The 26,401-nt window shown below is 49.2% G+C and overlaps 1 protein-coding gene across 2 annotated transcripts in view; it reads right to left on the bottom strand.

Moving 5' to 3' along the window:
- The window catches only part of LOC122550186 (protein lifeguard 1), a 95,662-nt gene extending 76,925 nt beyond the window's left edge, over nt 1-18,737 (bottom strand). Inside the window, exon 1 of one of the 2 annotated variants that reach the window (XM_043690909.2) lies at nt 18,548-18,737. The gene's annotated coding sequence lies outside the window, so the exon portion shown is untranslated. The remainder of the gene's footprint in view (nt 1-18,547) is intronic. The other variant, XM_043690908.2, reaches the window with a different exon arrangement.
- Between the last annotated feature and the right edge of the window lie 7,664 nt (nt 18,738-26,401).

The following is a 26,401-nucleotide window of genomic DNA, read 5'->3' as shown; positions in this document are numbered from 1 at the left end:
TACATACTTTATGCAACTGCAACAGCAACATTGTGAACAAGCAACTAAATTTATTAAGCACAGTACAAGTTTTCTGGAGGAACCTTTAACACCTCGCAGAGCTTATGGGGTTGAGGCAAAAGCTCACTGAACAAAGGAAACACAGTCTTTTGTTTATACAAAACGCTCAACACCATAGGTAGTATTGCCCACAAGACAACCCTCAACCATCCCCTCAGTCACATTCCACTCAAAATACAATGCAATGACCATCCCATCTCCAGAAACAATGAAATGCAAGTCATCCCTTAATGGTGAATCAGTTGCAAATTGTTTTTTGTAACAATAGGGGATTAGTTAAATTCAAACTATAATGTTCTTATTGATTTCTGGATGAAAATGTAAATCATCCATGAATGGCAGGGAAATGGCTGTGTAAACCTCGCACATTCCACATATAAAGGCAAAGACACGCCATCTTACCCCCGGGGCACTCAATTTATTGCGGGTCAGTAAAACAAGTTAACTCTTTAATATCTCACCTACTCATTTTGTTCCGGCATACAGCTTTTAGATTTTCAGTAGCCTTCTCTCCTCTAAATAATTGCATTTCTCCATTGATTAGCCCATTCTTCAGTACCCACTTGTACCAGTTTTCACTTGGAACCAATATTGACTAGGTATGATCTCCTTATGTGAAACATTTGGGTACAAGGGGTACTGGCCCCTTGTTTTCAATAATTCTTTTCAGAATCTACAAAATAGTAACAGACAGCAAGCAATCTTGAATAGTGTCTAAAAGTAGTTTCCTCACTGTACAATTATTTTTGTTTTAAAAGTAACCAACCTTCCCTGGGCTCCTCAAAAAAACGTATATCCCAGAATGAAACTAGTTTCTGATGGCCTCACCTCAGTCAGATGTACAGCATGGAAACAGACCCTTCAGTACAAGCCAACCAGATATCCCAACCCAATCTAGTCCCACCTGCCAGGACCCAGCCCGTATCCCTCCAAACCCTTCCTATTCATATACCCACACAGATGCCTTTTGAAATGTTGCAACTGTACCATCTTTAGACTTGCCGAAATTCCTTCTGAAATTTCAGCATTAAATGAAGCCTTTCTGCCTCAGTGCATTAACTTAAAAAACATTGTAGCAGTTTCAACAGCTGGGAGATAATCACTTACCCGCCCAAAAAAAAACTGATAGGGATTATATCTGCCAATGATACAGGCATGTTTATGGCACAGAAAATGGTTTGCCCTCAGCTTATGGTTTTTGACTAGTATAAAAACATAAATCAGATAACTACTCAGATGTACAGCACAAAACCTTATCCCATTTTCCCAGCAAATTTTTTTGGATGAGGTGGAGAAGAGAAAGAAAAAGGGCAGGAGTGAGCCAAAAGCAACTCATCCACTTGATAGTACTGTGACAGGTTTCAACATTAAAATACTTAGGAACTGTGCAAAATGGAGAAATTAAAAGCTCACTTTCACTGAATGTTGGCATTCATGTATAACTTGATATATAAAAACAAGCATGCACTATTACATACAGTACAATTAGCTTGCGTGTAAAACTTTGCAATTTTAATAACGAGCATTGCCACAATATTTATTCAAGTATGGAGAAAATGGTGATGTACCAATAGTGTCATTGCACTGGTAACTCAAAACCCCAGGTTATTGCTATGGTACTGAACTAGACTAATAAACTCCACGTAAGCGGGTGACTATTCGAAAACAAATTCATCGGCTTCACTGTTGCATTTTGAGGAAGGAAGTTTGCTTGCTCTAGTCTACATGCGACTCCAGATCTACAGCAACATGGCTGCCTTTTTAACTGCTATCTATGTTGCGCTCACCAGCATGATCAAAGCCTTGAGACCAGTGGGCACTACAGGTGCTGGGTGCACTATCAGCCCAGGCAGTGTTATTTTAGTTTACTAGCTTTGTTTCAGTCTGTAAACAACTTATTCATTCACGTTTGATTTTAACACAGTCTCAGGTGAGACTGTTTCACTTATTATTTTGGACTTCCAGAAGAATCAAAAGGAGCTTCATTTTGTTTTAATGCCTTCAGATCCTTATCTTGGAAGAGTTTGATGGGGATGGTGTAAAAAGGAACTTTGCTTTCCACTTACATCTCGTTAAAGAATGAATGGCTTTCATAAGGGACCCTGGAAGATGGTAGGGGGAAAAGAGGAGAACATGGAGAAGCACATTAGATCCCCTCCCCAACCACATCTGGGGAGATCTTTTCTGCTGGCGTACCACATTTCCAATATTGCAGCTGTTCAGTACCCATGGGCAGTACTTCTGAACCCCATAATGATTTTAATTGTTTCATTGAGATAGAATCACTAAAAACATTCTCATGATGCCAATGCTTCTTTAGCAAAGAAGCATGTTCCTCTGATTCTCATGTTTGCCTACCAAAAATAAGATTCCCTTGTAATGCTGACAAATCCCTCATGATTCAGAGCACCTCTATCAAATCTACAGTTAAGCTATCTTTCTAAAAAGGAAAACAACCCTCCAATCTATCCTTATAGCTAAAGTTTCTAACCCCTTCTACCATTCTCATGAAAGACTATAAAATGTTACCCAGTTTGAAAAAACAGATTATTGCATCATTAAGTGTTTGTCACACAACCATCTTGATAGCCATGTTGCCGCCCTTCCTTTCATTCCATCAACTCAAAACTTCACTGACAAGCCAGTTACATAGCAGTTGGTTAAATGCCTTTTTCAAAATCCAAACTATTACAATCATACTATCTTCCAGTAGATTAGATTCCCTACAGTGTGAAACAGGTCATTTAGCCCAATACGTCCACACCGACTCTCCGAAGAGTAACCCATCCAGACCCATTCCCATACATTTAGCCCCGCCTAATACACTTAACACCATGGGCAATTTAGCACAGCTAATTCACCTGATCTGCACTTCTTTGGATTGTGGGAGGAAACCCACACAGACACGGGAAGAATGCGCAAACTCCCCAGATAGTGGCCAGAGGCAGGAAGTGAACCCAGGTCCCTGGTGCTGTGAAACAGCAATGCTAACCACAGCCACCATGAGATTCAAAGCAGTTCAATATGATTTGCCCAACTAACTTAAAATTTAGTCCTGAAAAAAAGTTCTAAAGGCCACTCCAACAAAAATTAACTGACTGCTTTGCAGCTGCTGGCTTTATCATGGCACTATTTTATTGGAATATACACAGCTACAGAGTCATACAGCATAGAAACAGATCCTTCAGCCCAACTCATCCATGCTGACCAGATATCCGAAATTACTTTAGCCCCATTTGCCAGAGGAAGTGGAGGAGGCTGGTACAATTACAACATTTATAAAGCATCTGGAGGGTGTATGCACAGGAAAGGTTTAGAGGGATACAAGTGCAGGAGGTTGAAAGGTGACCTGATAGAAGCTTATAAAATAATGAAAAAAAAAGGTACAGATTTTAAAAATACATCAGGGCGATTTTTTTTTTTAAAAACAAAGAGGGTTGTTTGCGTGTGAAATGAACTTCCTGAGGAAGTGGTGGGTGTGGGTACAATGTTTAAAAGACATTTGCATGGATATAAGAATAGGAAAGATGTGGAGGAACATGTGCCAGAAACAGGTGGGTGGGACCACTTTAGTTTGGGTTTATGTTCAGCATGGACTGGTTAGATCAAAGGGTCTGTTTCCATGCTGTATGACTGTGACTCTAAAATGTTGGTGGAATGAGATTACCTAGATTGGGATATCTGCTCAGTGTGGACCATTTGGACCAATGGGTCTGTTTCTTGCTGTAAGCCTCTGACAATTAGCTCTTCCAAAATGAATCACCTCCCATTTGTCCAGATTAAATTCCATCTGCCATCCAAGTGTGTAGCCTACCTATAATTCTGCTGTATCCTCTGGAAATCCTCATTGCCCACTGATCCCCAAATCTTGTTCGCAAAATTTACTAATCCGATCACCTGCCTTGTTGGGGGAAATGAGGACTGCAGATGCTGAAAAAAAGCACAGTAGGTCAGGCAACAGAGGAGGAGAATTGACGTTTCAGGTAAAAGCCCTTCAGAAATTGCTGATGAAGGGTTTACACCTGAAATGTAGCTTCTCCTGCTCCTCGGGTGCTGTCTGACCTACTGTGCCTTTCCAGCATCACACTTGCTATCTCCATTGTAACAGAAATGATTTGAAACAAACAGTGGGCACCACTGATCCCGGCAAGCATGAGATCTCCAGTTAGAAAAATACCCTTTCACCACAGTCTTAGACTGTATGACCCATGGATCTAATAGTGATTCATCTATGTGAACCTCAAGAACCTTGTCAAAGTACTTGCTAAAAAGTTCATGTAGACAATACTCAGCCCTGTCGTATCATCTTTGTGACTTACTCAAAACTCTTGAACCACAACTCTCCCACACAAAGTCTATATTTTTTCATTCCAGGCACATCAAGCAGAGTGGGGGTGGGAATGGGGGATCGGGAGCCAACTAAACGAGAAGGCAACAAAATATGTAACATTGCTAAACTGCTTTGTGTAGTGACTTACATAATGCATTTCACAGCAAGCTTCCATAACAAAGTGCCCAATCACAAAAGCTTGGTCAAAGTGATTTTCTTAAAAATTCACTGCGGGAGAACTTCATTTGTTTTGTTACCTATCCCCAGTTAACTAATAGGCAATAAATTCAACCACATTGCAGCACATCTGGTGACACCAATAGGCCAGTCCAGGTAAGGATGGCAGGTTTTCTTCCATGAAAGATATTAAAAGAAAAGCCCATCTGATTCATTAAAAAAAGGTATAATACAGCAGGCTACCTTTTCTAATTATTATTAAACTCAATTTCACCATCTGCCGTGGTAGGATTCTAACCCATGAGTACAAGACCATTTTTTAAAAATGAACAGGAAGAGGCTATTTGGCCGTTCAAGCCTGTTCTACTATCCATTGAGGTCATGGCTGATTTTTTGCCTAATTCAACATTGTTACCTTTAACCCATATTCCTTTTGCTTAAATTTCTCAGATTAAAACTCCTGTTCTTGCATCAATTCTCCTCATTTGTGGGAGAGCATTCTAAACAACCTGTGTAGATGTGCTTCCTAATATCTCCAGTGGTCTGGCCCCAATTTTCAGACTATGCCCCCTAGTTCAAGAATCCCTCATGGAAACAGGTTCTTTCTTTATCGACCCTGTCTTTTCCTGTAATATCTTTAAAGGCTTGGATCAATCACCCCTTGACCTTCAAAATCCTAGACAAAACAGACCCAATTTATTTAATCTTTCCTCATAACTTTACTCTAAGTCTTGGACATCATTTGTCTCTAGGCCAATATATCCTTTGTAAGATGTGCACTGCCCAGAGTACTCCAATGGAATCTAACCAGGATCTTTTATAGCGCAGCACAAATTCTGCATCCTTGTACTCCAGTCTAAGCATAAAGGCTAGCATTCCATTCGCTTTCTTGATATTTTCTACATCTCTTCATCACATTTTCAACACCTATGCATTTGAACACAAGTCTCTTTGGATCCAATGTAGTTGACTTCATACTATCCAGAAAGTTCCTTTGAAGTATTCTTTTTTTGGTCCAAAATGGGCAACCTTGCACTTGTTCACGTTGAACTTCGGCCAGTTTTGCCCAGTCTCTTACCATTAAATTACAAAGATTGCAAAGGGAAGCATTTCTGCTGGGATCTAATCCAATGGAATGAATGGTGCATTAAATAAGAACTGGCTAGAATTATTAAAATACATAAGACACAAAGCACTGTATGACTCTACATGGTGGCCATCTAAAGATGTACAGCATGGAAACAGACCCTTCGGTCCAACCAGTCCATGCCAACCAGATATCCCAACCCAATCTAGTCCCACCTGCCAGCACCCAGCCCATATCCCTCCAAACCCTTCCTATTCATATACCCATCCAGATGCCTCTTAAATGTTGCAATTGTACCAGCCTACACCACTTCCTCTGGCAGATCATTCCATACACGTACCACCCTCTGCGTGAAAAAAATTGCCCCTCAGGTCCCATCTCTTTCCACTCCCCAACCCCAGGGAAAAGACTTGGCCTATTTATCCTATCCATGCCCCTCAATTTTGTAAACCTCTGGAAGGTCACCGCTCAGCCTCCGACACTCCATGGAAAACAGCCCCAGCCTGTTCAGCCTCTCCCTGTAGCTCAGATCCTCCAACCCTGGCAACATCCTTGTAAATCTTTTCTGAACCCTTTCAAGTTTCACAATATCTTTCCGATAGGAAGGAGACCAGAATTGCATGCAATATTCCAACAGTGGCCTAACCAATGTCCTGTACAGCCGCAACATGACCCCCCAACTCCTGTATTCAATACTCTGACCAATAAAGGAAAGCATACCAAATGCCTTCTTCACTATCCTATCTACCTACGACTCCACTTTCAAGGAGCTATGACCCTGCACTCCAAGGTCTCTTTGTTGAGCAACACTTATCCCCCCTAGTCCAGGAACTCCCCACATACGTTCATGACACCACCCACACCCTCCACCAAGACTTCCGTTTCTCCGGCCCCAACGCCTCATCTTCACCATGGATATCCAATCCCTCTACACCACCATCCGCCATGACCAGGGCCTCCAAGCCCTCTGTTCCTTCCTCTCCCGACGTCCCCAACAGTACCCTTCCACCGACACACTCTCGTTTGGCCGAACTGGACCTCACCCTTAATTTCTTCTTTGAATCCTCCCACTTCCTCCAGACCAGAGTAGTAGCCATGGGCACACGTATGGGCCCCAGCTATGCCTGTCTCTTTGTTGGCTACGTAGAGCAGTTGATCTTCCGTAATTACACCGGCACGACTCCCCACCTCTTCCTCTGCTACATTGATGACTGCATTGGCGCCACCTCGTGCTCCCGCGAGGAGGTTGAGCAATTCATCAACTTCAACACATTCCACCCGGACCTTAAATTTACCTGGACCATCTCTGACACCTCCCTCCCCTTCCTGGACATCAATAGCGACCGACTTGACACTGACATTTTTTTACAAACCCACCGAACTCCCACAGCTACCTGGATTACACCTCTTCCCACCCTACCTCTTGCAAAACTGCCATCCCGTATTCCCAATTCCTCCGCCTCATCTGCTCCCAGGAGGACCACTTCCACCACAGAACACACCAGATGGCCTCCTCCTTTAGAGACCGTAATTTCCCTTCCCACGTGGTTAAAGATGCCCTCCAACACATCTCGTCTACATCCCGCACCTCCGCCCTCAGACCCCACCCCTCCAACCGTAACAAGGACAGAATGCCCCGATGCTCACCTTCCATCCTACCAACCTTCACATAAACCAAATCATCCGCCAACATTTCTGCCACCTTCAAACAGACCCCACCACCAGGGATATATTTCCCTCTCCACCCCTTTCCGCCTTCCGCAAAGACCGTTCCCTCCGTGACTACCTGGTCAGGTCCACGCCCCCCTACAACCCACCCTCCCATCCTGGCACTTTCCCCTGCCACCGAAGGAACTGTAAAACCTGCGCCCACACCTCCTCCCAAGGCCCTAAAGGAGCCTTCCACATCCAAAGTTTTACTTGCACATCCACTAATATTTTTTGTATCCGTTGCTACCGATGCGGTCTCCTCTCCATTGGGGAGACTGGGCGCCTCCTAGCAGAGCGCTTTAGGGAACATCTCCAAGACACCCACACCAATCAACCACACCGCCCCGTGGCCCAACATTTCAACTCCCCCCTCCCACTCTGCTGAGGACATGGAGGTCCTGGGCCTCCTTCACCGCCGCTCCCTCACCACCAGACGCCTGGAGGAAGAACGCCTCATCTTCAGCCTCAGAACACTTCAATCCCAGGGCATCAATGTGGACTTCAACAGCTTCCTCATTTCCCCTTCCTCCACCTCATCCTAGTTTCAAAACTTCCAACTCAGCACTGTCCCCATGACTTGTCCGACCTGCCTAGCTCCTTTTCCACCTATCCACTCCACCCTCGCCTCCTGGACCTATCACCTTCATCCCCTCCCCCACTCACCCATTGTACTCTATGCTACTCTCTCCCCAACCCCACCCTCCTCTAGCTTATCTCTCCACGCTTCAGGCTCACTGCCTTTATTCCTAATGAAGTGCTTTTGCCTGAAGCGTTGATTTCAAAGCTCCTTGGATGCTGCCTGAACTGCTGGGCTCTTCCAGCACCACTAATCCAGAATCTGGTTTCCAGCATCTGCAGTCATTGTTTTTACCATTAAGTGTACAAGTCCTGCTAAGATTTGCTTTCCCAAAATGCAGCACCTCGCATTTATCGGAATTCAACTCCATCTGCCACTTCTCAGCCCATTGGCCCATCCGGTCCAGATCCTGTTATAATCTGAGGTAACCATCTTCACTGTCCATTACACCTCCAATTTTGGTGTCATCTGCAAACTTACTAACTGTACCTCTTATGCTCGCATCTAAATCATTCGTGTAATAACAAAAAGGAGAGGACCCAGCACCGATCTTTGTGGCACTCCATTGGTCACAGGCTTCCAGTCTGAAAAACAACCTTCCACCACCACCACCCTCTGTCTTCTACCTTTGAGCCAGTTCTGCACCCAAATGGCTAGTTCTCCCTGTATTCCATGAGATCTAACCTTGCTGACTCAGTCTCCCATGGGGAACCTTGTCAAATGCCTTACTGAAGTCCATATAGATCACATCTACTGCTCTGCCCTCAATCTTCTTTGTTACTTCTTTAAAAAACAAAGTTTGTGAGACATGATTGCCCACACACAAAGCCATGTTGACGATCCCTAATCAGTCCTTGCCTTTCCAAATACAGGTACATCCTGTCCCTCAGGATTCCCTCCAACAACTTGCCCACCACCAACGTCAGGCTCACTGGTCTATAGTTCCCTGGCTTGTCTTTACCACCCTTCTTTAAACAGTGGTACCACATTTGCCAACCTCCTGTCTTCCAGCACCTCACCTGTGACTAATCGATGATACAAATATCTCAGCAAGAGGCCCAGCAATCACTTCTCGAGCTTCCCAGAGTCCTTGTGTACACCTGATCAGGTCCTGGGGATTTATCCATATTTAACAGTTTCAAGACATCCAGCACTTCCTCCTCTGTAATATGGACATTTTGCAAGGTGTCACCATCTATTTCCCTAGTCTATAACTTCCATATCCTTTTCCACAGTAAATACTGATGCAAAATATTCATTTATTATCTCCCCCATTTTCTGTGGCTCCACATAAAGGCCGCCTTGCTGATCTTTGAGGGGCCCTATTCTCTCCCTCGTTACCCTTTTGTCCTTAATATATTTGTAAAAACCCTTTGGATTCTCCTTAATTCTATTTGCCAAAGCTATCTCATGTCCCCATTTTGCCCTTCTGATGTCCCTCTTACGTATACTCCTACTTTCTTTATATTCTAAGGATTCACTCGATCTATTCTGTCTATACTTGACATATGTTTCCTTCTTTTTCTTAACCAAACCCTCAATTTCTTTAGTCATCCAGCATTCCCTATACCTACCAGCCTTCCCTTCCACCCTGACAGGAATATACTTTCTCTGGATTCTGGTTCTCATTTCTGAAGGATTCCCATTTTCCAGCCATCCCTTTACCTGCGAACATCTGCCTCCAATCAGCTTTTGAAAATTCTTGCCTAATACCATCAAAATTGGCCTTTCTCCAATTTAGAACTTCACCTTTTAGATCTGGTCTATCCTTTTCCATCACCATTTTAAAACTAGTAGAATTATGGTCGCTGGCCCCAAAGTGCTCCCCCACTGACACCTCAGTCACCTGCCCTGCCTTATTTCCCAGAGTAGATCAAGTTTTGCACCTTCTCTCGTAGGTACATCCACATACTGAATCAGAAAATTATCTTGTACACACTTAAATTCCTCTCCATCTAAACCCTTAACACTATGGCAGTCCCAGTCTATATTCGGAAAGTTAAAATCCCCTACCATAACCACCCTATTATTCTGAGATAGCTGAGATCTCCTTACAAGTTTGTTTCTCAATTTCCCTCTGACTATTGGGGGGTCTATAATACAATCCCAATAAGGTGATCATCCATTTCTTATTTCTCAATTCCACCCAAATAACTTCCCTGGATGTATTTCCTGGAATATCCTCCCTCAGCACAGCTGTAATGCTATCCCTTATCAAAAATGTAGTTTTGATCTTTTATTTAGATAAATCATTAAAAGCAAGAGGGCTTTATCGTTTCACCAAGATTACTCTGAAGGGAAACTATATTGAGGATTTTTTTCAAGTGTAAAAAAAGTGGACTTACAGAATAGATATAATAGTTGATTATGAAGGACACAAGTGTGTAAAACTGCATTTCAAGTTAAAAGTTGCAAAATGAGGGAAGAGATTTGAACTAATGTTTCTAAGCATAAGACTTCTTACAATAGCAGTTTATTGTAATAAAGCACAAAAATAAATTGTCCCAATGCACAGAAAAATCACATGTTGACATTTAGCCACTTAGACACTGGATAGCCAAAAGGTCAAAGAGTTAGGTTAAAAAAAGTCTCAGCAGAAAACTGGAAGAATGGGAAGGTTTAGAATGGATGAAGTGGATGAACATAGGGCCTAGATAGATAAAAATGACTCCTGCTGGAGTGATTCAAGATGGGACGAAAAATGTAGTGCAGAAATCTAGAGATTAAAAAGGGAGATTACAAAGACAAAAAAGGAGAGAGCTGTTTAGTTAGCTTTACATTGTAACCAGTTGTCCAGACAACAGTGTTGCTAATAGTGTGGAGTCGAGAGTGTAGAGCTGGAAAAGCACAGCAGGTCAGACAGCAGAGGAGCAGGCGAATCAACATTTCGGGCAAAAGCGTTTCATCAGCAATGAGGCTGGGAGCGGAGATCTCCTGCTCCTTGGATGCTGCTTGACCTGTTGTGCTTTTCCAGCACCACATACTTGACTAATCTCCAGCATCTGCAGTCCTCACTTTCCCCTTGCTAATAGTGTGGGTTCAACTCTCACTTGCTGAGATTGCCATCAAGGTTCCTCCATCAGCTACTGTGTGCCCTTGATAAGTATCTACCTCTCAGACAGGCAGGACATTCTCCAGTGCAGGAGCCGTGGTTTACTAAGGAATTTGAATCTCGTCAAGAGGAAAAAGGCGGTTTATGTTATGATGAGATGCAAAGGCTCAGTTAGGGCAGAGTTACAAGATAGCCAGGAAAGACTTGAGAGCCAAGACATGCAAGGAGGGGATGTGAGACGTTGTTGGTAGAAAGAATTAAGAAAACCCTGAAGTTTTCTACAGGTAAAGAAGAGATAAAAGAATGACTATAGTAAGACTAGGGCCAATCAAGCAAAGTAGTAGGAAGTTATGCATGGAGTCAGATGATAAGGGAAGCGCTCTGAATATTTTTCGTCAATATTCACGCAGGAAAAAAAATGTTGATGAGAATACTGAAAAAAAAAAAACAGGCTACTAGACTAGATGGGATTGAAGTTCACGAGGAGGTGGTGTTACAAATTCTGGGAAGTGTGAAAATAGATAAATCCTCTGGGCCAGATGGGATTTATTCTGGAATTCTATGGGAAGTCAGAGAGGAGATTGCAGAGCCTTTGACTCGGATCTTCATGCAGTCATTGTCTACAGGAATAGTGCCAGAAGATTGGAGGACAGCAAATATTGTTTCCTGTTCAAGGAGGGGAGTAGTAGGGGCATGGAATGTACTGCCTGCAACAATAGTAGACTCACCAACTTTAGGGCATTTAAAAGGTCATTTGATAGGTTTATGGGCAAAAATGGAATTACGTAGGTTAGATGGGTTTCAGATTTGTTTCACAGGGCAGTGCAACTGGGGGCCGAAGAGCCTGTACTGTGCTCTAACGTTCTATGTTCTACGATTTGGTGAAGGAAGGTAAACTGCCATTCATCTCTCTCCAAGGAGGGATAGTCATATGGTCTGATAGGACAATGTTGACTTCACTATTCAGATTATGACTAACCGGTGTTCCAAGTTTCTCTTCCTTATTTACCATAATAAGGTTTGATTGCCCTGCCTACAAAAAAAAACTCAGTTTTAGTCTAGTAAACTTCCAATGAATAGCCTCCAAACCATTTACATACTTCTGGAAAATAAAACACACAAACTGCCTACATACAGTATTCTAGGCATGGTTTCACCCATCCTCTGGGGAACTGAAGTAAAAGCACCTTTACTTTTATGTTGAATAGCTGATAATAAAGGATAACATCCTTAATCCCTTGCTGTAAACCCACTAACATTGCAGAGTATTGATTTTTGATACACAACTGGCACCAGGAGTTTTGTAGTCATTCTCCACTTTGTTTTATTTGTCCTGATGTGAAAATGTTGGGAGGCAGAGACAATATCTTCTGGCTCCCCAGGGAGGTGCTGAAGAAACATTTATTCAAACTAGCAAGAAAGAGATACCAAGCAGTCAAGACAGCACAGTTAGCAGCACACCATCTTCAAAGACAAAACTATTAAGCAATAAATGACACTTCGGCCACACCCATACCCTGCAAGTGGAGGAGGACATGGTGAGATGAGCCTTGACATACCTTACATGTGGAAACTGACCTTTTTGATCCTCCTCTGATCAGGGTAGAGGAAATGACAGGAGAATCATGAGGGACTCCAGAGACATCATGAGATGCCATTGCAGGCAATTCACTGGCTACTGTTGTACAGTATATGGTTGGTATATAGCCAAATGCACATCAAGTAAAAGAGAGGTCCAGCCCATTGAACAGAGGAGGGAGAATGAGGTGGTGATCTGTGCCAAAAGCACAGACTCATCAAAAAAAAAGGATGTGATGAGCTAGCCTATAACAGCCACATTCAATAGTGGGTGGTACACCATTGACAGCTTTAGGATAAATGCAGCTTTAACATCTGAAGTCTGTGGATGGAAAGCAGAAGGGCTTGCCTAAAGAGTTGCCACGAGGAAGGAAATTTAAGAGCCAAAAGATGAGATATAAACTTCATTAAAGACTATTTCATCCCCTCATGTGCTTCTAAACAGAGCCAGTCAAGTTCAAGCATCAGAGTCTACTGTACTAGGTGCAATTTCAAAAACAACCATTTAGCACACATCAATTGACAAACATTCAGATTCATGTAGCTGCACAATTATTTCTGAAACTGTAAAATGTAATACTAGTGAGCATTCATTAAATATGTAAAAAACCACAGAAACCTTGAAATAAAAGTTAGGAAGTAATATAGCAGGCCAGCAGTCACTGGAACAAGAGCTGTGTCACTGTCATAGTAAAAAGAGAATCCCTATGAAATGCAGAAACGTGCTTGCATTCATGAGACATGCATTTCACTGGCTCAGCCAGCAATTGTTTCCTCAACCCTAATTTGCTTTGGAAGTGGCAGTGAGCTGCCTTACTGAATGTCAGCCCATGAGATGTAGCATCACCAGTGTCCTAGTGCCAGATTTTGACCCAGCAACAGTAATATATTTAAAAATCAGGATGTTGTGGGGCTTGGAGGTTCTCCTGTGCATCTGCCACCCCTGTCCTTATAGGTGGTACACCTCAAGAATGAAGTGCTGTCAAAACAACCTTGGTGAGTTGCTGTAATGCATCTTTTAGATTGTATAGTGCTGCCACCATGCATTGCTGAAAAAGCTAGTCAGATCAGCTGATGTCAAACTCTTTGAATATTGCTGAAACAGCGTTGAGATTAGCAATTAATATTCCTCACACTGCTGAGGTGTTCCTTCTAGATGATGGATAGGTCAAGGAGTCAAGAGGCAAATTAGTCACTGCAAGATTCCTAGTTTCTGACCTAACCTCCAAAACATCTTTCTGTGCAATTGACAGGACACCAGCTTTGTTAAGACTCTAATGCCATACTCAGTCAAATACAGCTCGTTGTTATTATGCATGCTTTGTTAATGCAAATTCACTGTATCACAATTGACAAATGGGGGATGCTGTTTCTAGAGCATGAACCTCTAAAACATGCGTTGGCTGTTATACAAAACACCAACATTAAGCGCTGTTTCTCAAGAGCAATTTTTCTTGAATGTAGGACTGCACAAGAATGCAACCATCGCATTTTAGAAGAACTGACTTTACTGCCTTGACAATAAGATCAGCTCTCACGAGTGTCAGCTCATGAGGTCAGTTACTTTATCCAACCTTTGGACAAAAATTATGATAGGAACCGTGCAGTCACAAACAATACACTAAGCTGATTTCTCCTTTACAAAAAGTAAAACTTGACAACAATCAACAATTCCTTCCATCACTTGCTGGACAGCAGACGAACATACTTGTGATTTTCCACTTTGTCAGATAGTTGCCAGTATTGTAACTGAACTAGAACAACTTGGCTAAGGTAAGTGGCAAATTAGAGACAGTCATACAACTCAGACCCATTGATCCAACTTATCCATGCCAATCTAGTATCCCAAGTTGAACTAACCCCATACACTTTTACTTGGCCCATACCTTTCTAAACTTTTCTATTCATGTACCTTACAAATGTCTTTTAAGTGTTTTCATTGTACCCACCTCTACCACTTCCTCTGCAGCTCATTCCATACACTAGTCCTTAGCATTAATGCTGGAACATTTTAAGGGTCCATAGCCTTTGCAGTATTAGATCTCAAGAAATGTCTGGAGGAACAAAGACTGGCATCTTTGAGGCTGTGAAGGACGCAGAGTTGGCTCATCCACTTGGCACTCTAGCTGAAGATGAATGCAAGTATTTCAGCCCTAGTTTTGTTTTTCGCACTGATTTGCGCAACTCCATGATGGTGGAGGATAGGGATATTTATAGACTTCTTCAATGAAGTGTTAATTGCCCACCACTAGTCAATTGGATGTGGCAGGACTGTAGAGCTGAGATCTGATATAGTTACGGGGTTGCTTAGTCCTAGCTACTGATATTTGAAGAGTTTTAGCGTGAAATCTCAGTTGTCAAAATTACCCCAAACCAAATTTGTAATCTGCAAAGCAGTCAGTAAATGCATCACTAATTTACAAATAACCACTTAAAACACTTAAGCAATTTGCAAATTACTACATTTAAAGTGCAAGTACCACTGTCACACAATTGATTTACAATTTAAGGAGTTGCAAAATTTGGCTTTGACCAACAGTTTCAATTTGACCCAGCCATTGTTTCTCTTCGTAAATGTTTGGCTTCTAGTCAGTCAGTCATTAAAAAATTCTATCCACAACCCTTTAAACAGTGTCAAATGAGCAGCTCAAATAAACAAGCAATAGAATGCTTTTAATCAGATGACAATGGCGCATGCACGACAACGTCAGCAAGACTACTTGATGATACTGTACAGAACTGAACTGCATGTGATAATGTATGCACATTTTTAACAGTATATTTTTTGAAATAAAAAATCCAATGAACTGCAAATATTTTACACCATTAAAAAGTCACAGCTTCATTACATTGGCATTCAAACGTAAGCTGACACCATTTTAAGGAAAAGGCAAGGGTTTTTGTACTGGCAAAAAAAACATCAAAATAATTTTCATGAAATGGGCAGCCTACTAACATAGGCTAACATTCACGACCAAGTGCTTGGAGGCAGGCAGCAAACCATGGAGAGATGGAACCCAGCTCAGAAAACACCTGGGATAGCGATACGGAACCCAACAGTGGTGGGGGGTGGGGGGGTGTTGGAGGGGAGAATGTAACATCAGTACATATAGAGTCATAGAGATGTACAGCACGGAAACAGAACATTCAGTTCAACCCGTCCAAGCCAACCAGATATCCCAACTCAATCTAGTCCCACCTGCCAGCACCTGGCCAATATCCCTCCAAACCCTTCCTATTCATATACCCATCCAAATGCCTCTTAAATGTAATTGTACCAGCCTCCACCACATCCTCTGGCAGCTCATTCCATACACATAACACCCTCTGCATGAAAACGTTGCCCCTTAGGTCTCTTTCATATCTTTGCCCTTTCACCCTAAACCTATGCCCTCTAGTTCTGGACTCCCCGACACCTACTGCGAATCCTCTTGCAAGGATGCCTGCCTTGAAGAAGTTTTCCTCCTCTCTCTACAAGAATCTCAGGGAGTCCCTCTCCCACTGCAACTCCCAGGTCCGACCTGCCCAGCTCCTTTTCCACCTATCCACTCCACCCTCTCCTCCCTGACCAATCACCTTCATCTCCTCCCCCACTGACCTATTGTATTCTATGCTACTCTCTCCCAACCCCCACCCTTCTCTAGTTTATCTCTCCACACTTCAGGCTCTCTGCCTTTATTCCCGATGAAGGGCTTTTGCCCGAAACGTCGATTTTGCTGAAGCTCCTCGGATGCTCCAGGGAAAACAGCCCAGCCAGTTCAGCCTCACTCTATAGCTCAAATGCTCCAACCCTGGCAACATCCTTGCAAATCTTTTCTGAACCCTTTCAAGTTTCACATCTTTCCGATAAGAAGGAGACCAGAATTGCATGCAATATTCCAACAGTGGCCTAACCAATGTCCTGTACAGCCACAACATGACCTCCCAACTCCTGTATGCAATACTCTGACCAATAAAGGAAAGCATACCAAACGCCTTCTTCACTATCCTGTCTACCTGCGACTCCACTTTCAAGGAGCTATGAACCTGCACTCCAAGGTCTCTTTGTTCAGCAACAATCCCCAAGCCCTTACCATTAAGTGTATAAGTCCTGCTAAGATTTGCTTTCCCAAAATGCAGCACCTTGCATTTGTGGGCGGCACGGTGGCACAGTGGTTAGCACTGCTGCCTCACAGCACCAGAGATTCGGGTTCAATTCCCGACTCAGGCGACTGACTGTGGGGAGTTTGCACGTTCTCCCCGTGTCTGCGTGGGTTTCCTCCGGGTGCTCCGGTTTCCTCCCACAGTCCAAAAGATGTGCAGGTCAGGTGAATTGGCCATGCTAAATTGCCCGTAGTGTTAGGTAAGGGGTAAATGTAGGGGTATGGGTGGGTTGCGCTTCGGCGGGTCGGTGTGGACTTGTTGGGCCGAAGGGCCTGTTTCCACACTGTAAGTAATCTAATCTAAACTCCATCTGCCACTTCTCAGCCCATTGGCCCATCTGGTCAAGATCCTATTGCATTGGCCCATCTGGTCAAGATCCTGTTGTAATCTGAGGTAACCATCTTCACTGTCCACTACACCTCCAATTTTAGTGTCATCTGCAAACTTACTAACTGTACCTCTTATGCACGCATCCAAATCATTTATGTAAATGATAAAACAGAGAGGACCCAGCACCGATCCTTGTGGCACTCCACTGGCCTCATATTACACAGACAGGCAGGGGAGGATGTAATGTCAGCAGTTGAGTCGAGACACACACGGTGGGGTGGGGGGAGACAACTATGGACAGTTTAGCATTGCCAATTCACCTGACCAGCACATCTTGGAATGTGGGAAGAAACCCCACATAGACACGTAGAGAACGTGCAAACTCCAGTCAGTTACCCGGAGCTGGAATCAACCTGGGACCCTTCTGTGAGGCAGCAGTGCTAACCACTGAGCCACAGTGCCACCCTCCACCACCTGTTGGTGGTGTGGGGAGGGGGAAAAGGAGGAAAATGTAATGTCAGTAGTTGAGTCAAGACAGACACACAGTGTGGGGGAGGGAAAGGACGTAATGCAAGTCAGTCATTGAGTCGAGACACGCTCTCTCACAGACAGTCGGGGTTGAGGTCAGGGGTCAGGATTGGGGTTGGGGTTAAGGTGGGAGGCAGCTGGGGGATGGGGTCAGGGTTAGGGTGGGAGGCAGCTGGGGGATGGGGCCAGGGTTGGGATCGGGGTGGGAGGTGGGTTGGGTTTGGGGTCAGGGTGGAAGGCAGCTAGGGTTTCAGGGCTGGAGGTCAGGGTTGGGATTGGGGTCAGGGTGGGAGGCAGCTAGCGGTTCAGGGCTGGAGGTCAGGGTTGGGATTGGGGTCAGGGTGGGAGGCAGCTAGGGGTTCAGGGCTGGAGGTCAGGGTTGGGATTGGGGTCAGGGTGGAAGGCAGCTAGGGGTTCAGGTGCAGGGCCAGGGTGGAGTTCAGGGGCTGGGGGACGGGGTCAGGGTTCGGGGCTGGGGGACAGGCTCCGGGGTCGGGGACGGGGGTGGTGGTGGTGTTCGGGGACGGGGGTCCAGGGTCGGGGAGCGGCTGACGAGCAGAAACCCGGAGCTCCTCCATCTTGCTCCATGTCCACAGGGTGGACACTGCTCCTCCATCATCCCCTTCCCCACCGCCTCTGACGCACCAAAAAATTACCACACGGACAGGAGAAACCCAGTATTCCCGTCCCGTTACTTAGACAAAAATAAAACCCAACGACCCACGGACAGACGATCCGCGCGCAGAGATTTGTTTTCGTTTCAGTCTCCCTCCTTCCCGCGGCGATAACGGCGGCTTTCCATATCGGAACCGAAACCCCCCCCCCGTTCGGTTTTAAAAGCGGCCTCTCCACTCAGGGCCCATTTCCACCCCCGTCATTATGGAAATATTTGATTTTTTTCAAAACCCATCCCGGGGGGGGACAGGTTCGAGAGATCCCCCCCCCCCCCGTGAGGGTATGGCCGCTGTCACTCACCGCCGCTTTTTTTTTCTCTCTCTCCGGTAACGATAATCCCGGAGATGATGGGCGGGTCTCTCTTCCCCGCAGGTGCTGCCTCTCGAGGGTTTTTATTCCCTCACGGAGAGAATGGTTGTGCTGACTGCCGTTAATTTGCCTTGTCTGCACCCTCCCTTCCCCCCGGTGCGGCCGGTTATCGCCGTTTATCGCCGTTCCCTCCTCCTCAGCGCAGGTGTCACTCCGCCGCTCGAAGCCGCTTCACTGACGGCCAGCCCGGTCACGCGCCGAGAGAGAGAGCGCGCGCGCGTGCCATTCACCGCCAGGGGGCGGGGCATGGGGGATGGGGGAGAAGGGCATGGGGGAGAGGATAGGGAAGGGGAGGGGGAGAGGATAGGGAAGGGGAGGGGGAGAGGATAGGGAAGGGGAGAGGATAGGGAAGGGGAGGGGGAGAGGATAGGGAAGGGGAGGGGGAGAGGATAAGGAAGGGAAGGGGGATGGTGAGGGGGAGGGGATGGTGAGGGGATGGGGATGGTGAGGGGATGGGGGAGGGGATGGGGGAGGGGATGGGGGAGGGGATGGGGGAGGGGATGGTGAGGGGATGGGGAGGGGAGGGGATGGGGGAGGGGAGGGGAGGGGAGGGGATGGGGGAGGGGATGGGGGAGGGGAGGGGAGGGGATGGGGGAGGGGAGGGGAGGGGAGGGGATGGGGGAGGGGAGGGGAGGGGAGGGGATGGGGGAGGGGAGGGGAGGGGAGGGGATGGGGGAGGGGAGGGGGGGGGATGGGGGGGGGGAGGGGAGGGGAGGGGAGGGGGGGGGGATGGGGGAGGGGAGGGGAGGGGGGGGGATGGGGGAGGGGAGGGGAGAGGGGGGGATGGGGGGGGGGAGGGGAGGGGAGGGGAGGGGGGGGGGGGGGATGGGGGAGGGGAGGGGAGGGGGGGGGGATGGGGGAGGGGAGGGGAGGGGGGGGGGGATGGGGGAGGGGAGGGGAGGGGGGGGGGAATGGGGGAGGGGAGGGGAGGGGAGGGGAGGGGGGGGGGATGGGGAGGGGAGGGGAGGGGAGGGGAGGGGGGGGGGATGGGGAGGGGAGGGGGGGGGGGATGGGGGAGGGGAGGGGGGGGATGGGGAGGGGGGGGATGGGGAGGGGGGGGGATGGGGGAGGGGAGGGGGGGGGGATGGGGGAGGGGAGGGGGAGGGGAGGGGAGGGGGGGGGATGGGGGAGGGGAGGGGGGGGATGGGGAGGGGGGGGGGATGGGGGAGGGGAGGGGGGGGGAGATGGGGGAGGGGATGGGGGGGATGGGGGAGGGGATGGGGGAGGGGAGGGGATGGGGGAGGGGAGGGGAGGGGATGGGGGAGGGGGGGGGAGGGGATGGGGAGGGGAGGGGATGGGGAGGGGATGGGATGGTGAGGGGATGGTGAGGGGGAGGGGATGGTGAGGGGGAGGGGATGGTGAGGGGGAGGGGATGGGGATGGTGAGGGGGAGGGGAGGGGATGGGGATGGTGAGGGGGAGGGGATGGTGAGGGGGAGGGGATGGGGATGGTGAGGGGGAGGGGATGGGGATGGGGATGGTGAGGGGGAGGGGATGGGGATGGGGAGGGGGATGGGAGGGGGAGGGGGAGGGGATGAGGGGGGTGATGAGGGGAGGGGGGGTGATGAGGGGGGGGATGAGGGGGAGGGGAGGATGGTGAGGGGGGGGGATGGGGATGGTGAGGGGGGGGGATGGGGATGGTGAGGGGGAGGGGATGGTGAGGGGATGGGAGAGGGAGGGGGAGGATGGGGATGGGGAGGGGGGGAGGGGGAGGATGGGGAGGGGATGAGGGGGGGGTGATGAGGGGAGGGGGGGTGATGAGGGGGGGGATGAGGGGGGGATGGTGAGGGGGAGGGGAGGGATGGTGAGGGGGAGGGGAGGGATGGTGAGGGGGAGGGGGGGAGGGGATGGTGAGGGGGAGGGTGGGGAGGGGATGGTGGGGGGGGAGGGGATGGTGAGGGGGAGGGTGGGGAGGGGGAGGGGAGGATGGTGAGGGGGAGGGGGGAGGGGATGGTGAGGGGGAGGGTGGGGAGGGGATGGTGAGGGGGAGGGGATGGTGAGGGGGAGGGTGGGGTGGGGAGGGGATGGTGGGGGGGGGGAGGGGATGGTGGGGGGGGGAGGGGATGGTGGGGGGGGGAGGGGATGGTGAGGGGGAGGGTGGGGAGGGGATGGTGAGGGGGAGGGTGGGGAGGGGATGGTGGGGGGGGAGGGGAGGGGATGGTGGGGGGGGGAGGGGAGGGAGGGGATGGTGAGGGGGGGGAGGGGAGGGATGGTGGGAGGGGAGGGGATGGTGAGGGGGGGAGGGGAGGGGAGGGGATGGTGAGGGGGGGAGGGGAGGGGATGGTGAGGGGAGGGGAGGGGATGGTGAGGGGGGAGGAGGGGATGGTGAGGGGGGAGGGGGGGAGGGGATGGTGGGGGGGGGGAGGGGAGGGGAGGGGATAGTGAGGGGGGAGAGGGGATGGTGAGGGGGGGGAGGGGATGGTGAGGGGGAGGGGATGGTAGGGGATGGTGAGGGGGAGGGGAGGGGATGGTGAGGGGGAGGGGAGGGGATGGTGAGGGGGAGGGGATGGTGAGGGGGAGGGGGAGGGGTGGATGGGGAGGGGGAGGGGGGGATGGTGAGGGGGAGGGGGAGGGGGAGGGGGGGGGATGGTGAGGGGGAGGGGGGGATGGTGAGGGGGAGGGGGGGGATGGTGAGGGGGAGGGGAGGGGATGGGGAGGGGAGGGGATGGTGAGGGGGGAGGGGGGGAGGGGATGGGGGGGGGAGGGGAGGGGATGGTGAGGGGGGGGGAGGGGATGGTGAGGGGGAGGGGATGGTAGGGGATGGTGAGGGGGAGGGGAGGGGATGGTGAGGGGGAGGGGAGGGGAGGGGATGGTGAGGGGGAGGGGAGGGGATGGTGAGGGGGATGGGGATGGTGAGGGGGAGGGGATGGGGAGGGGGAGGGGTGGATGGGGAGGGGGAGGGGGGGATGGTGAGGGGGAGGGGGGGATGGTGAGGGGGAGGGGGAGGGGGAGGGGGGGATGGTGAGGGGGAGGGGGGGATGGTGAGGGTGAGGGGGAGGGGGAGGGGGGGATGGTGAGGGGGAGGGGGGGGGATGGTGAGGGGGAGGGGGGGGATGGTGAGGGGGAGGGGGAGGGGGGGGATGGTGAGGGGGAGGGGGGGTGGTGGGGGGGATGGTGAGGGGGAGGGGGGGGGTGGTGGGGGGGATGGTGAGGGGGGGGTGGTGGGGAGGATGGTGAGGGGGAGGGGGGAGGGGATGGTGAGGGGGAGGGGGGAGGGGGGGAGGGGGGAGGGGGGGAGGGGATGGTGAGGGGGAGGGGGGAGGGGAGGGGATGGTGAGGGGGGGGAGGGGAGGGGATGGTGAGGGGGGGAGGGGAGGGGAGGGGATGGTGAGGGGGGGAGGGGATGGTGAGGGGGGGGGATGGTGAGGGGGGGAGGGGAGGGGATGGTGAGGGGGGGGATGGTGAGGGTGAGGGGGGGATGGTGAGGGGGAGGGGATGGTGAGGGGGAGGGGATGGTGAGGGGGGGGATGGTGAGGGTGAGGGGGGGGATGGTGAGGGGGAGGGGGGGGAGGGGAGGGGACGGTGAGGGGGGGAGGGGATGGTGAGGGAGGGGGGAGGGGAGGGGATGGTGAGGGGGGGAGGGGAGGGGATGGTGAGGGGGGGGAGGGGATGGAGGGGAGGGGATGGTGAGGGGGGGAGGGGATGGTGAGGGGGGGGGAATGGTGAGGGTGAGGGGGGGGATGGTGAGGGGGAGGGGATGGTGAGGGGGGGGATGGTGAGGGTGAGGGGGGGGAGGGAGGGGAGGGGACGGTGAGGGGGGGAGGGGAGGGGATGGTGAGGGGGGGAGGGTAGGGAGGGGATGGTGGGTGGGGGAGGGGAGGGGATGGTGAGGGGGGGGAGGGGATGGTGAGGGGGGGAGGGGATGGTGAGTGGGGGGGAGGTGAGGGGGGGAGGGGAGTGGATGGTGAGTGGGGGGGAGGTGAGGGGGGGGAGGGGAGGGGATGGTAGGGGGGGGAGGGGAGGGGATGGTAGGGGGGGGGAGGGGAGGGGATGGTGAGGGGGGGGAGGGGATGGTGAGTGGGGGGGAGGTGAGGGGGGGGAGGGGAGGGGATGGTGAGGGGGGGGAGGGGAGGGGATGGTGAGGGGGGGGGAGGGGAGGGGATGGTGAGGGGGGGGGGGGGCGGGCCCTTCAGGTTCTCTGCCTCTATCCCTGATGAAGGGCTTTGGCCCGAAACGTTGATTTTCCTGCTCCTCAGATGCTGCCTGAACTGCTGTGCTTTTCCAGCACCAACCTAATCTAGACTGTGGTTTCCAGCATCTGCAGTAATTGTTTTTACCTGGGGAAGTGAAGAGGAAGGTAGAGGGTGGAAAAGGGATTGAAGAGCGAGGGGTGTGAGGAGAAAGGAAGGGGTAGGGAGAGGTGCAGAAAAAGAAGAAGGGAGAGGGTGAGACAGGAGATGAGGGAGATAGGGAAGGGAAGAGATGGGAGAAGTGAGATGGAGCAGAAGAAGAGAGGATGGAGGAAGGAGATGGTGCCGAGGAGTGCAGGGAAGAGAGAGAGAGGATGGTGGTGGAGAGGGAGGACTGAGAAGAGGCAGTTGGGAAGGAGGTAGGAGAAGGATAGGAGGGAGGGGAAGAGGAGAATTTTAGAGGAGGGGGTACATAGAGAGTGAAGGAGGAAGTGTGAAGCATAGAGGAATGGAGAGGGGAGAAGAGAGTGGGGTGCGTAACCTTGTGTGGTGCCATGGGAGGAGAAATGAGGGGTGTAGTGGGAATGGGAAAAGGGAAGGGGAATGGGGTGGCGGAGGTAGGAGAAGCTGGGATAGAGTGAATGGGAAGAAATGTCAAAGGAGTGGATGGAATAAGAGGGTGGAAGAGGGGGATAAGGGGAGAGAGGGGAAGGGTGTGGAGTAGAGGGGAGAGGAAGGGGAGGGAGAGTGAAGGGGAAGGTGAAGTTGAGTGATGGGTAGGGAGGCAAGTGAAAGGGAAGGAGAATGGAGAGGAGGTGGAAGCGGAGTGGAGGGGAAGGGGAGGGAAAAGGGGAGTGAAGGGAAGTGAACAGGAGGGAGAAGGAGAAAGGGGAGTGAAGAGGGAAGGGAAGGGGAAGGAGAGTACAGGAGAGGGGAAAGGGGAGTGAAGGGAAAGGGGAATGATGGGAAGGAGACTGGAAGGAAGAGGAGAGGTAGGAGAGTGGAGGATGAATGAAAGGGAAGCAAAGAGTCAAGAAAGATGTGAGGGCAGACATGGTAGTGAGGAGAAGGTGGGGAGCATTGGGAGACACATGGTGAAGAACAGGGTGGGGAAAGGGGAAGGAGAGAGGGGTGAAATGGAATGGAAAGAAGTGAGAGGAGGTCTGTGATAGAGGATCACAGATGGATAGATTGAGTGCGGTTTGACAGTGAGAGTGGGAGCTAAAGGAGGTAAAAGGGAGGTAGTGCAGGACGAGCACAGAACAGAGTTAAAAGAATGAGATAGAGAGTGGAAAAGGGAGGGTCAGTGAGAGGAATGCAGAGGTGTGTTGATGAGGGTTTCTGCTACACTTCTGGTCTCCCTGCTATTGGAAGAATGTTGTGAAATTTGAAAGGGTTCAGAAAAGATCTACAAGGATGTTGCCAGGGTTGAAGGATCTGAGTTATAGGGAGAGGTCGAATAGACTGGGGCTATTTTCTCTGGAGCATCAGAGGCTGAGGGGTGACATTTATAAAATCTTGAGGGGCATGAATAGGATAAATAGACAAGGTCTTTTCCCCAGGATAGAAGAGTCCAGAACTGGAGGGAATAGGTTTAAGGTGACAGGGGAAAGATTTAAAAGGGTCAGAGGGACCAACGTTTTCATGCAGAGGGTGGTGTGTGGATGGAACAAGCTGCCAGAGGAAATGGTGGAGGGTGGTACAATTACAGCATTTAAAAGGCATCAGCATGGGTATATGAACAGGAAGAGTTGAGAGGAATATTGGCCAAATGCTGGCAAATGGGACTCAATTAATTTAGTATATCTGGTTGGCATGGACGAGTTGGACCAAAGAGTCTGTTTCTTTGCTATATATCTCTATGACATGGATGGGTAAGGTGGGGAAGAAGGGGAGGTAAGGTAAGTACAGAGGGGCAGATAGTGAGAGGAGGAATATCAGGGGGTGAAGTGCAGGAGAGAGAGAGTGTGGGAGAGTAAAATGGCAGAGAGGAACAGGGGCTATGAGGATAAAGGTGAAATGCAAGATGGGGAATGGTGGGGGGGGGGAGAGGGATTTGGGAGTTTTCACTATAGTTGTTTCAGCCAGAGTCATGTTACTGACCTATCAGTACATTGTCTTCCTGTGGTATAAATGTTTGTGATTGTTGAAAATTTGGTATTCTTGCATTTGTCCTGACAAGTGCAAGACAAAAGTTTTCAGCAAAAATGTTTCTCTTCTCAGCAATGTATTGGGTCATTAGAACAAACTCTCTCTCTCTGTCTCATGCTCACACACTACACTCTCTCTCCCTTACACTTTTTGAAATAAACTTCCATTGTAGTTTGTTAGTTGATAGACACAGGGCAGCATAGCACTGTTATTTCTGCCCAGGACATATCTGTGGCAGAGGCCCTGTAAGTAGACATTCCTAAACATGCATACATGAGAACCTGTCGTGTTGGAATTTAACACAGCAGTGTTCAGCACTGAACTTTAACACGCTGCAGCATAACAGGCAACCTGCACAAATGGCAGCATACATGGTAAGATTGGATCTTATGATCCAAATTCTGTTGAACCTCATTGGGTAGTGCACTGAAAGCCAAGGCTTGCTATTCCAGGAATTGTCGCAAGGTTAAATGTTTTGAGGATAATGCAGAGACCTCCCCAATTTACCTGCCTTTTAGACCCAGGTTGGCAGAAAACATGGATTCTTGAAGAAGGGTCACTGGACTCGAAATGTTATACTTGGTTCTCTCTCCATAGATGCTACCGGACCTGTTGAATTTCTCCGGCAATTTCTGTTTTTGTTTCCAATCTTCAGCACCTGCAGGTCTTTGTTTTACTTTCACGTGGATCAGGTTTCTGCACTTTAATAATTTGTATGCTCGGCTGAAATTTTGTTAGAAGTAATTTAACTCAAAGTGTCAGGCAAGTGTCTTATATCATCAAAATGTATCCATATAATGTTGCAAGGCAGCACATAGAAAAAGACAGCCAAGGGTTTCTCACGTTGATGCATATTGGCCTCAGTCGAACAGTGACATTTGTCTTGCACCAGTAAATTTATTCAAAGGAGATAGCTGCTGACAATTGTAGATCAGTACATTCCTGCTTGGCCTGACCACCCTTTTATGTAAAGGATGAATAATGCATCATGGTCGTACATCAGGATAGATATTTTGAATTAACCTGTTCAGAGATGTTGTTATAAACTTCTGGAATAGGTGGGACTTCAACCAGGGTCTCCTGGTTTAGAGTCAGGAATATTACCACTATGCTTACAACAACCCCAAGTATGTCAGTATACTTTTAAGACATATGCTTATATCATCACCATATGACACCATGTGACCCAATAATGAAAAGGGTCGCCTATTCCATCTTATCCTCATGAGAATTGGCTTTGCAGAATTAACACATCACGCGTTTCCATGGATAATGAGAAATATCCAGTGAGGATCTGAAATGTTCTCAAAGACCAGTGCAAGGTAAGTATTAACCTCAGAATTAAGACACTCCAACTCAGGTCATAGGGCAGCAACACCAAGATTCTGTTGAGTTGTTTGTAGAGTGATGGTACAGCAGAGGGCAGGAACGTGTTTCTTCCAAAGAGGAGCCGTGAGGGAGCTCGCTGACATTAATCATTGTCTCTATCCCAATTAAAGTCTTTAG

Source organism: Chiloscyllium plagiosum, unplaced genomic scaffold (assembly GCF_037043375.1).
Source record: "Chiloscyllium plagiosum isolate Xiang-an unplaced genomic scaffold, Cpla_swu_hap1 HiC_scaffold_5, whole genome shotgun sequence".
NCBI classification, from domain to species: Eukaryota; Metazoa; Chordata; class Chondrichthyes; order Orectolobiformes; family Hemiscylliidae; genus Chiloscyllium; species Chiloscyllium plagiosum.
Note: the sequence above shows the minus strand (reverse complement) of the source record. Positions and strands in the feature narration are given on the sequence as shown.